This window comes from Leptonychotes weddellii, unplaced genomic scaffold (genome assembly GCF_054177405.1).
Source record: "Leptonychotes weddellii isolate Sample4059 unplaced genomic scaffold, ASM5417740v2 HiC_scaffold_710, whole genome shotgun sequence".
NCBI classification, from domain to species: Eukaryota; Metazoa; Chordata; class Mammalia; order Carnivora; family Phocidae; genus Leptonychotes; species Leptonychotes weddellii.
In genome coordinates, this window is record NW_028040594.1 from 5,179 (window position 1) to 14,476 (window position 9,298).

Genomic DNA, 9,298 nt, shown 5'->3' on the forward strand with positions numbered 1-9,298 from the left:
TTTATGGGTACAGTCCGAGAATCAGTGTTTTGAAGATGCACCAGGATAATTACTCCCCCTAGCGCCCCCCCCCTTTTATTTTTAACTAGTTAAAAATAGTTTGACTTATTTGGAGAATTTCACACGTACCACTTTTTAGCATCCCAGAAAGACAAATGGGTTGTTGAGGTGTTAATGACTCAGATGCCAACACTTGTGTTTTTAGTCTTTGTCTTTCTAAACCTCTGGGGAAAAAAAAAACAAAACAACACTCCTAATGCTGCAGAGATAGATGTCCACTCTCCTCCCTCCTCCTCGTCTTCCCCAAACCCACCCCCTGGCTTTAAAATGTTTTCTCCTACTTTATGTATTACATGCCCAGTTGATTCTTACGCACTGCACAGTCTGGTGACCTGAAACTTTAGGCGATCCAATTCAATCCTTCCCTAGTCTAGAACAAAGACAAAGAAAGAAAAAAGTACATAAAATAAACAACTCCTCCCCAAACAAAACTTGTATTCTGTGCGTAAGGCCAAGGCCTTTGTTTTGTGTATCCCTTTAAGAGTTGGCGAGTGGGCTGGGAGCGTACTGAACGCGCCCGCCCCCTTTCTGGGGGCTACGGCTGAGCGTGGCCAATCAACGGGTGAGGCCTTGGCGGCGGAAGCCGGAAGCGGAGAGCGGGGGCCGGCCCGGACCTAGGGAGGCGGGCCGAGGGCGACGGAGCTGCGGCCCGTGGCGATCCTGGGCTGGAGGAAGTGGCGGTCGCTGCGGCGGCGGCGCGGAGACGGCGGGCATGGTGGGGCGGGAGAATGAGCTTTCCATCCACTTTGTTCCCGGGAGCTGTCGGCTGGTGGAGGTGAGGGAGTCGGCCCGGGGGTCTCGTAGAGGGAACCGGGAATGCAGAGGGGGACGAGCTAGGTCGCGGGGGCTCGAGTGATTTACCCTGCGCCTCCTGCAGGAATCCGAGCCCCCGGCTCTGAGTCGCCCCAGCACCTCCTTTCCAGCTCTGGGAGGAGAGGGCGGCGCCACCGAGTTTGTTTACTTTTGTGCACACCCGTCAGTGTTTGCTCTTCCAGTCCTGCGGCAGGAAACGAGTAGGTCTGGTTTTATTCTGGTGTTTTCTGTCTCCCTTCCCAGGAACGAAGAGGGGCTTTTCAGAGCTCTTTCGGTTTTATCTCTCTGAATTTCTTTTTCATTCTTTGTTCGGATCTCTCGATTTTACCAGTTCTTATCTGAGAAAGAAGGGGAAAGTTGTTTTTTTTTTTTTTTAAAGCAGATTTGGAGATGACAACTTACTGAACTCTTAGTGCAGGGCACTATGTTATCCACTTTACATGCATTATTTACATGCATTATTTAATCGTCATAACTATAAGATACTGTTTTTTGCTCCATTTTACAGATGAGAAAATTGAGGTTTACAGGATGAGTCCTTCGCCCAAGTTCATTCAGTAAGCTTGGAGCCGAGATTCAGATACCAATCTCTTTCACTTTCTTAGGCTTTGAACCACTATTGAGGTTACATAAAGGAAGATTGTTACTGTGGGAGAGCTATCCCAGGCATCCCTCTCCTCCATTCTTTCTTGTATTTCATTCCAGGCTTCCCAGCAATCCACAGAATATATCTAGCAATGGGGAAAAGAAAAATGTTAATGCCTAGACGGATATGTCTTATGGAAATAAGAGAAGATATGGGAGATGGCTGTTTTTGATATTGCAGAATTTTTATGCTTCCAAGAGATAGTGTATTTAGTATTTCTAATCACCTTGGGGTTTGGGGGGGTAAAGTTAGGCTAGATGGACTATTTAAACTTCTGTATTGTTCCTATGTGCCCCCAAAAGTACTGAATGCATAATGTTACATGTTGTTTACATATATATGCATATGTGTGTGTAAAGCTTAATCTTTTTTCACAGTAGGAGTTCAGTAAACTAATGAAAAGATTTCCTTCACTAAAAACGATAACCCTGTATCTTTTTTTTTTTTATTTTAAAATAATTTCTACACCCAACATGGGGCTCAAACTCATAGCCCTGAGATCAAGGGTTGCTTGCTGTACAGACTGAGCTGGCCAGGGGTCCCCACCTAAATCTTGACACATATTTGCTGCTCTCTCAGAATGTGTAGAATTAAAATTCACTTGTGAGAATGAGGAATGCCTAACAGCTTACATTGGAGAAGGCGACTGTAGTGGTACCTGTTAAGACTGTCTTGTAGGGTAGAAATAGAGTGACAGTGTCACGTAGGTAGTCACGGGATCTTGAGTTTCTTAGAGTCCAGTAATGTCTACTCAGAGATCTGCCTCCAAGGGAATGTTGTATGAGGATTAAAGAAATGAATAGGAAACTGCCAAATTTAAGAGGTTTTAAAAATAGCAAAGTATTGTATTTACCACTAAAATTTAAGAAGATCTCTATTTAGATGTTAGTGATGTCTCATTCTTTTTCTAGGACATTCTGAGTAGAAGTTAATGCAAGTGTGCTAAAGTAGAAATCACTGTCCCAGAGTAGTGTTTGACTATTTTGAAAGAGCCATTTATCCCATTACCTATAGTTTAGTGTCATTTGATTAGGTAACATAATAAGAGTGGTACCTCTACATTTATTTATATGTATTTAATTTTTCAAGAATTCTTTTGGTGTATATAAATCTGGTCACTTGTAGTTCCGTACTTCTAAGAGTTTATATAGTTAGAGGCAAATACGTTCAGAGTATCTTGAAGTGATACTTGATACTATACATATAATAAAAATTAAGAAAGTAGACTTTTCAGGGTGCCTGGGTGGCTCACATGGTTAAGCATCTGCCTTCGGCTCAGGTCGTGATCCCAGGGTGCTGGCTCCCTGCTCAGTGGGGAGTCTGCTTCTCCCTCTCCCTCTACTCTTCCCCCTGCTGGTGCTCTCTCACTCTCTCTGTCAAAAAATAAAGTCTTAAAAAAAAAAAAGAAAAAGACTTTTCAGGCAGACAGTATTTTCAACTCTTTATTGTGGTTTGGGTTAACTACAGCTTCGGGCGCCTGGGTGGCTCAGCTGGTTAAGCGACTGCCTTCGGCTCAGGTCATGATCCCGGAGTCCTGGAATCAAGTCCCGCATCGGGCTCCCGGCTCAGCGGGCAGCCTGCTTCTCCCTCTGACCCTATCCCCTCTCATGCTGTTTCTCTCTCTCTCTCTCTCAAATAAATAAATAAATAAAATCTTAAAAAAAAAAAAAAACTACAGCTTCTTCATTCTGAGTTCCTTGAAGTGCATGGATATTCCTGAGTTTTGCAGGACTAAAATATTTTATGGAGTAACAGTCCAAAGTAATTTTTTAGAGGAATATTTTTCCTTTTAAAAATAAAAAAATCAAAACAATGTGCTTTTTAAAAGCTTCAGGTGGATTTGTTTATATATAGAAAGTCAAAAATAGATATTTTTGTTTGGCATCTTTTAATTTCAGAGTGAGGCATATTTTATTTGCTAACCACCAATAAACTTGCAGTCCAAATGACAAAAGTCTTGGCTCTTATAGTGGTGACAGAAGGTGCTCATTCAGTCTCTAGAGAGAACTCAGTGAAAAGAGGAAAAATTAAGTAAATGAAGTTCCTTTCACTTTTTTTCAGTCCCCTCTGTGTTAAGGATAATATGAAAAATGTTAGAATTGTAGAACTGTAAAGCTGGAAGAGCCTTAGTCATCTTGTCCACATACCTCATTTTACTAATGAGAAATTCGATCAATAGAGATTTCAGTAACTTCTCAATACCACATTTTGTGGCAGAATAGTTAAAATTTAATCATTATGAAATCAAATAGAAGGTCAAAGGATTAAGACAAAACTCAATATGTATTTGGCTGGACCACAGATGCTAGAAACAAGTTCTGGGCCCAACCTTTTCCATTTCCTGTAGGTAAAGCCTTTAACATCTCTGGGCTTCAGATTCCTCGGTTTGGAAACAGTATTTGCCCTGCATGTCTAACAAGGCTATTCTTAATGATCAGAAGGTATGAATGAGGCTTACATAACACTCGATAGTTTTCTAATATAAGATTGTGCAGTATCATTTCCGTTTTAGGAAATGCTTGCACTTCAGATCTCTGCTCATTTAATAAAGAAAATTCTTAAGCATTGACATCTGACCATTGGGTACCATGGACTGTTTCCTCTTCTAGGGATCTTACAAATTACTCCAGGCTATAAGGACATAAGGTTGTATTTTTTCCATGCAACCTCATCCTTTTTTTAAAGTTAAGTGGATTAAATTCCCTAAGACCCTTGCTGTCCTTGTAATTTAATACTGTATTTCATCAAGTCTAAGATGTACTTGATTATAAGGTCATCTGAGCTCTGATTTTAAGATGCACTAAAAAGCAAAAGACAATGCCAGACTATGACACAGTAATAAGATGCATCTCTATTTCATTCATTTAACAGGGATGTTAAAATGAGGAAAAAGTGTGCTTCACAGAATCAGTGAAGTACTCAGAGATCTGAATCCACTGTTCAGTAACCTTTGTGGAATACATATACTTGTTCTTTCACTTTTCTTTTTTTTTTAAGATTTTATTTATTTATTTGACAGAGAGAGATAGTGAGAGCAGGAACACAAGCAGGGGGAGCGGGAGAGGGAGAAGCAGGCTTTTTGCAGAGCAGGGAGCCCGATGCGGGGCTCGATCCCAGGACCCTGGGATGATGACCTGAGCCGAAGGCAGACGCTTAACGACTGAGCCACCCAGGCACCCCTCTTTTTTCCTTTTTTAATGGGAGAAGAGGGAAGGAAAGATGTTGCTTCTAGAATGGTAGATGACAATTTTTTGGCTTCTTTGAATAAGATAAATTTTTCTTTAGGAAAACCTTGGATTTTTCCTGGAGTTCAAGATTATACTTCTCAAAGGGCATTTCCCAAATCACCATCTTCAGCACATTCCTGGGAACTTGTTAGAAATGCAAATTATCAGGACTTATCCCAGATGTACTGAATCTGAAAGTCTTTTGCATGATTCTTATAAATAGTGAAGCCTAAGAACCACCAACCAAGAACTGTTATATATTCCTTTGCTTCTTGGGCGCCTGGGTGGCTCAGTTGGTTGGGCGACTGCCTTCGGCTCAGGTCATGATCCTGGAGTCCCTGGATTGAGTCCCGCATCGGGCTCCCTGCTCGGCGGGGAGCCTGCTTCTCCCTCTCCCACTCCCCCCTGCTTGTGTTCCCTCTCTCGCTGTGTCTTTCTCTGTCAAATAAATAAATAAAATCTTAAAAAAAAAAAAAGCTACTATTCCTTTGCTTCTTTAATGTAATAAAAAGAAACTCAGAAGAAACCAAATCATAGCTCTTTTATAATAATTTTCCTAGGGATCTTAATGGTATTTATCCTGTATAAATTGTTTTCTGATTGTGTCTACTAGGCTTGGCATGTTTTCTCTTCTTTACAAATCAGTCTTTGTAGAGCGGTTTTCTTGCCAAAATTCAAAGAAAATATTTTGCTGGCTGAAATCCTTGTTTTCATAGATCAGTTGGCTTAGAGCCAAGTTTTACAACAGAGAGCCTAGACGATTTTTACTTCAACTTTTAAAATGTTTGGAATTGGTTGAACTAAGGAAAAAATATCTTTAAGAGTTAACCATTATATGGTTTTTTTAAGCTTTTATTTGAGAGAGAGAAAGTGTGAGAGAGCATGTGCGCAATCGGGGAAGGAGAGGGACAATCTGACCCCATGGGGAACCCAACCTGGGGCTTGATTGCACCACCCTGAGATCATGACCTGATCAGAAACCAAGAGTTGGATGCCTAACCGACTGAGCCACCCAGATGCCCCCCTTTATACTGTTTCTATCAGCCCTTTCATTTCAGATTTTTACTATGGTAAGAATACCTAATTTGGGGGGCTTTTTTTTTTTTTAAGATTTATTAATTTCAGAGAAAGAGTATGAGCATGCATGTGCATGCAAGCTGGAAGGGCAGAGGGAGCAGGAGAGAGAATATCAAGCAGACTCCCTGCTGAGTGTGGAGCCCAGTGTGTGGAACCCAACACTGGGCTCAGTCTCATGACTCTGAGATCAGGACCTGAGCTGAAACCAAGAGCTGGAGGCCTAACTGACTGTGCCACCCAGGTGCCCTTGTGGTGGCCTTCTTTAAAAAAAAAAAATTGCATAGTGTTAAATTATTCCGTTGAACTAATGACTAACAAAGAAAGATCTTTAGTTATTGTATGCTTGTTTAAAGCTTTTTATTTATTTTTTTTAAGATTTTATTTATTTGAGAGAGAGGGAGCAAGAGAGAGCATGAGCTGGGGAAGAGGCAGAAGGGAGAGGGAGAAGCAGACTCCCCTCTGAACTGGGAGTCTGATGTGGGACTCAATCCCAGGACCCTGGGATTGTGACCTGAGCTGAAGGCAGATGCTTAACGAACTGAGCCACCCAGACGTCCTGCTTGTTTAAAGTTTTTTTTTTTTTAAAGGTTTTATTTATTTATTTGAGAGAGAGAATGAGAAAGAGAGAGCACATGAGAGGGGGGAGGGTCAGAAGGAGAAGCAGACTCCCTGCTGAGCAGGAAGCCCGATGCGGGACTCGATCCTGAGACTCCAGGATCATGACCTGAGCCGAAGGCAGTCGCTTAACCAACGGAGCCACCCAGGCGCCCTTGTTTAAAGTTTTTGACAGCTCAGAATAGGTGACAACAGCACTTGAAATAAAAAGACCCCAAATTGAAAAAATGTAATAAAAATTTTTTTTAAAGATTTTATTTATTTTTTTGACAGAGAGAGACACAGCGAGAGAGGGAACACAAGCAGGGAGAGTGGGAGAAGGAGAACAGGCTTCCCGAGGAGCGGGGAGCCGGATGCGGGGCTCAATCCCAGGACCCTGGGATCATGACCTGAGCCAAAGGCAGACGCTTAAGGACTGAGCCACCAGGTGCCCCTAATAAATTTTTTTTTTTAAAGTAGGCTCCACACCCAACTTGGGCTTGATCATGACTCTGAGATCAAGAGTCGCAGGCTGTACCGACTCAGCCAGCCAAGTGGCCTTAATAAAACTTTTTTTTTTTTAAATATTTTATTTATTTATTTATTTGAGAGAGAGAGAATGAGAGACAGAGAGCATGAGAGGGAGGAGGGTCAGAGGGAGAAGCAGACTCCCCGCCGAGCAGGGAGCCCGATGCGGGACTCGATCCTGGGATTCCAGGATCATGACCTGAGCCGAAGGCAGTCACTCAACCAACTGAGCCACCCAGGCGCCCCAAACTTTTTTTTTTTTTTAAAGATTTTATTTATTTATTCATGAGAGACAGAGAGAGACAGAGGCAGAGGGAGAAGCAGGCTCCCCGCGGAGCAGGGAGCCCGATGCGGGACTCGATCCCAGGACCCTGGGATCATGACCTGAGCCGAAGGCAGACGCTTAACCGACTGAGCCACCCAGGCGTCCCCTAATAAAACTTTTTATTGGTGGTTTTTAAAATAGTAAATGTTGATTTTATTCAAGAGTTTGGGAAATTTGGTGTTACCCATCTTGGGAAGAAGGGAAGTTTTTAAACTGCTTTGGAAAGAACTTTTTTTTCCTAAATAGTAGTTCCTTTTAATTTCATTGTGTAAGGAATTTTTTCTTTTTCATATAAGAACACAGATTAGTTTAAAATATTTAGGTTTCTTTTTTCTTTTTTTCCCTTATCTTCTGTGTAGGGTACCCCCCCACCATGTTAGTTTTAACTGGTCTGTTAAGGTAAATTTAGAGTTAACTCAGGAACATTTACCAGTCAACCTGGAATATTATTACTATAAGGACCACATTTATTTTTCCTCCACATAAATTCCTGTGAAATGAGAATTCTGTAACTCAGACTTACCAGAATATGATAAATCAATGAGAGTTGAAAGAAAACTTGGGATTACAAACTGAAAACCAAAATTGTCAATTTGTGAAATTATTGGTGGATTACAGCCAGATAGTTAATTGGGGCACAAAAAATTAGTAAGCTTCGGGGTGCCTGGGTGGCTCAGTCATTAAGCGTCTGCCTTCAGCTCAGGTCGTGATCCCAGGGTCCTGGGATCGAGCCCCACATCGGGCTCCCTCCTCGGCGGGAAGCCTGCTTCTCCCTCTCTCACTCTCCCTGCTTGTGTTCCCTCTCTCTCTCTGTCAAATAAATAAAATCTTTAAAAAAAAAATTAGTAAGCTTCAAACTAATTGTGCATGTTTATAAACTGGGGAATGTAATTAAAATTGCTCTTTATTCATTTGGAGATCATTGATCATTAAAATAAGATTTTCCATTATTAACAGGAAATCAAGGCACCTGGCTAGCTCAGTCAGTGGAGCATGTGACTCTTGATCTCAGGGTTGTAAATTCGAGCTCCATGTTAGGTGTAGAGTTTACTTAAAATTAAATATTTATTTAAAAAAATAGGAAATCTAAATCTATTTGACTAGGTATATCCTTATAGTATCATCTTAGGTTCTTAGGTTCTTCTTAATGGATAGGATTAATAAAAACTTTTCTTTTTTTAAATTTTTTTAAGATTTTATTTTTATTTATTTGAAAGAGAGCACAAGCAGGGGGAGCAGCAGGCAGAGGGAGAGGGAGAGGCAGACTCCCCGCTGAGCAAGGAACCCGATGTGGGGCTTGATCCCAGGACCCTGGGATCATGACCTGAGCCGAAGGCAGTTGCTTAACCATCTGAGCCACCCAGGCACCCCAATAAAATCTTTTCTTAACTGATATAATTATTGATGCAACTTGATCTTTGTTCTAACTTAAGAATTGTCTAATAGATACGGGACATGAAGCAAACTACTTAGACTCGAAGTACTTAGTAAACAATGATGGTGACTAATTTTGTAGAGAGAATATTTTCAAAATAAGTAATCCTTTTTTCTCCCACTTTACCTTTTAGGAGGAAGTTAACGTCCCCAGTAGGCGGGTTCTGATTACTGGTGCCACTGGGCTTCTTGGCAGAGCTGTGTATAAAGAATTTAAGCAGAATAATTGGCATGCCTTTGGCTGTGGTTTTAGAAGAGCAAGACCAAAATTTGAACAGGTTAATCTTTTGGATTCTGAAGCGGTTCATCACATCATTCATGATTTTCAGGTATGGTTGTCTGTTTATTTTAACACATATATAAACTGTATTAAGAATTGTCTATAAACTGTATTAAGAATTGTCTGGATGATTTAGAAAATGTTCTTGCTCTCAAGGGAGTTACTGTACTTAAGCTCTAACCTATTAAAAGCAGCAAGAGTACACAGTTGACCCTTGAACAGTGCAGGGTTTAGTGCAGCCCCTGCACAGTTGAACATCTATGTATAACTTTTTACTTCCCCAGAACTTAACTGCTAATAGCCTACTATTGACT

General features: G+C 41.2%; 1 long non-coding RNA gene across 1 annotated transcript; it reads left to right on the top strand.

The window, feature by feature from the left end:
• Window positions 1-662: 662 nt before the first annotated feature.
• LOC145719781 (uncharacterized) lies at window positions 663-8,955 on the top strand. Its single transcript, XR_014142604.1, has 2 exons — window positions 663-835; window positions 8,839-8,955. It is a non-coding gene; the product is annotated as an uncharacterized LOC145719781 (long non-coding RNA).
• The last annotated feature ends 343 nt before the right edge of the window (window positions 8,956-9,298 follow it).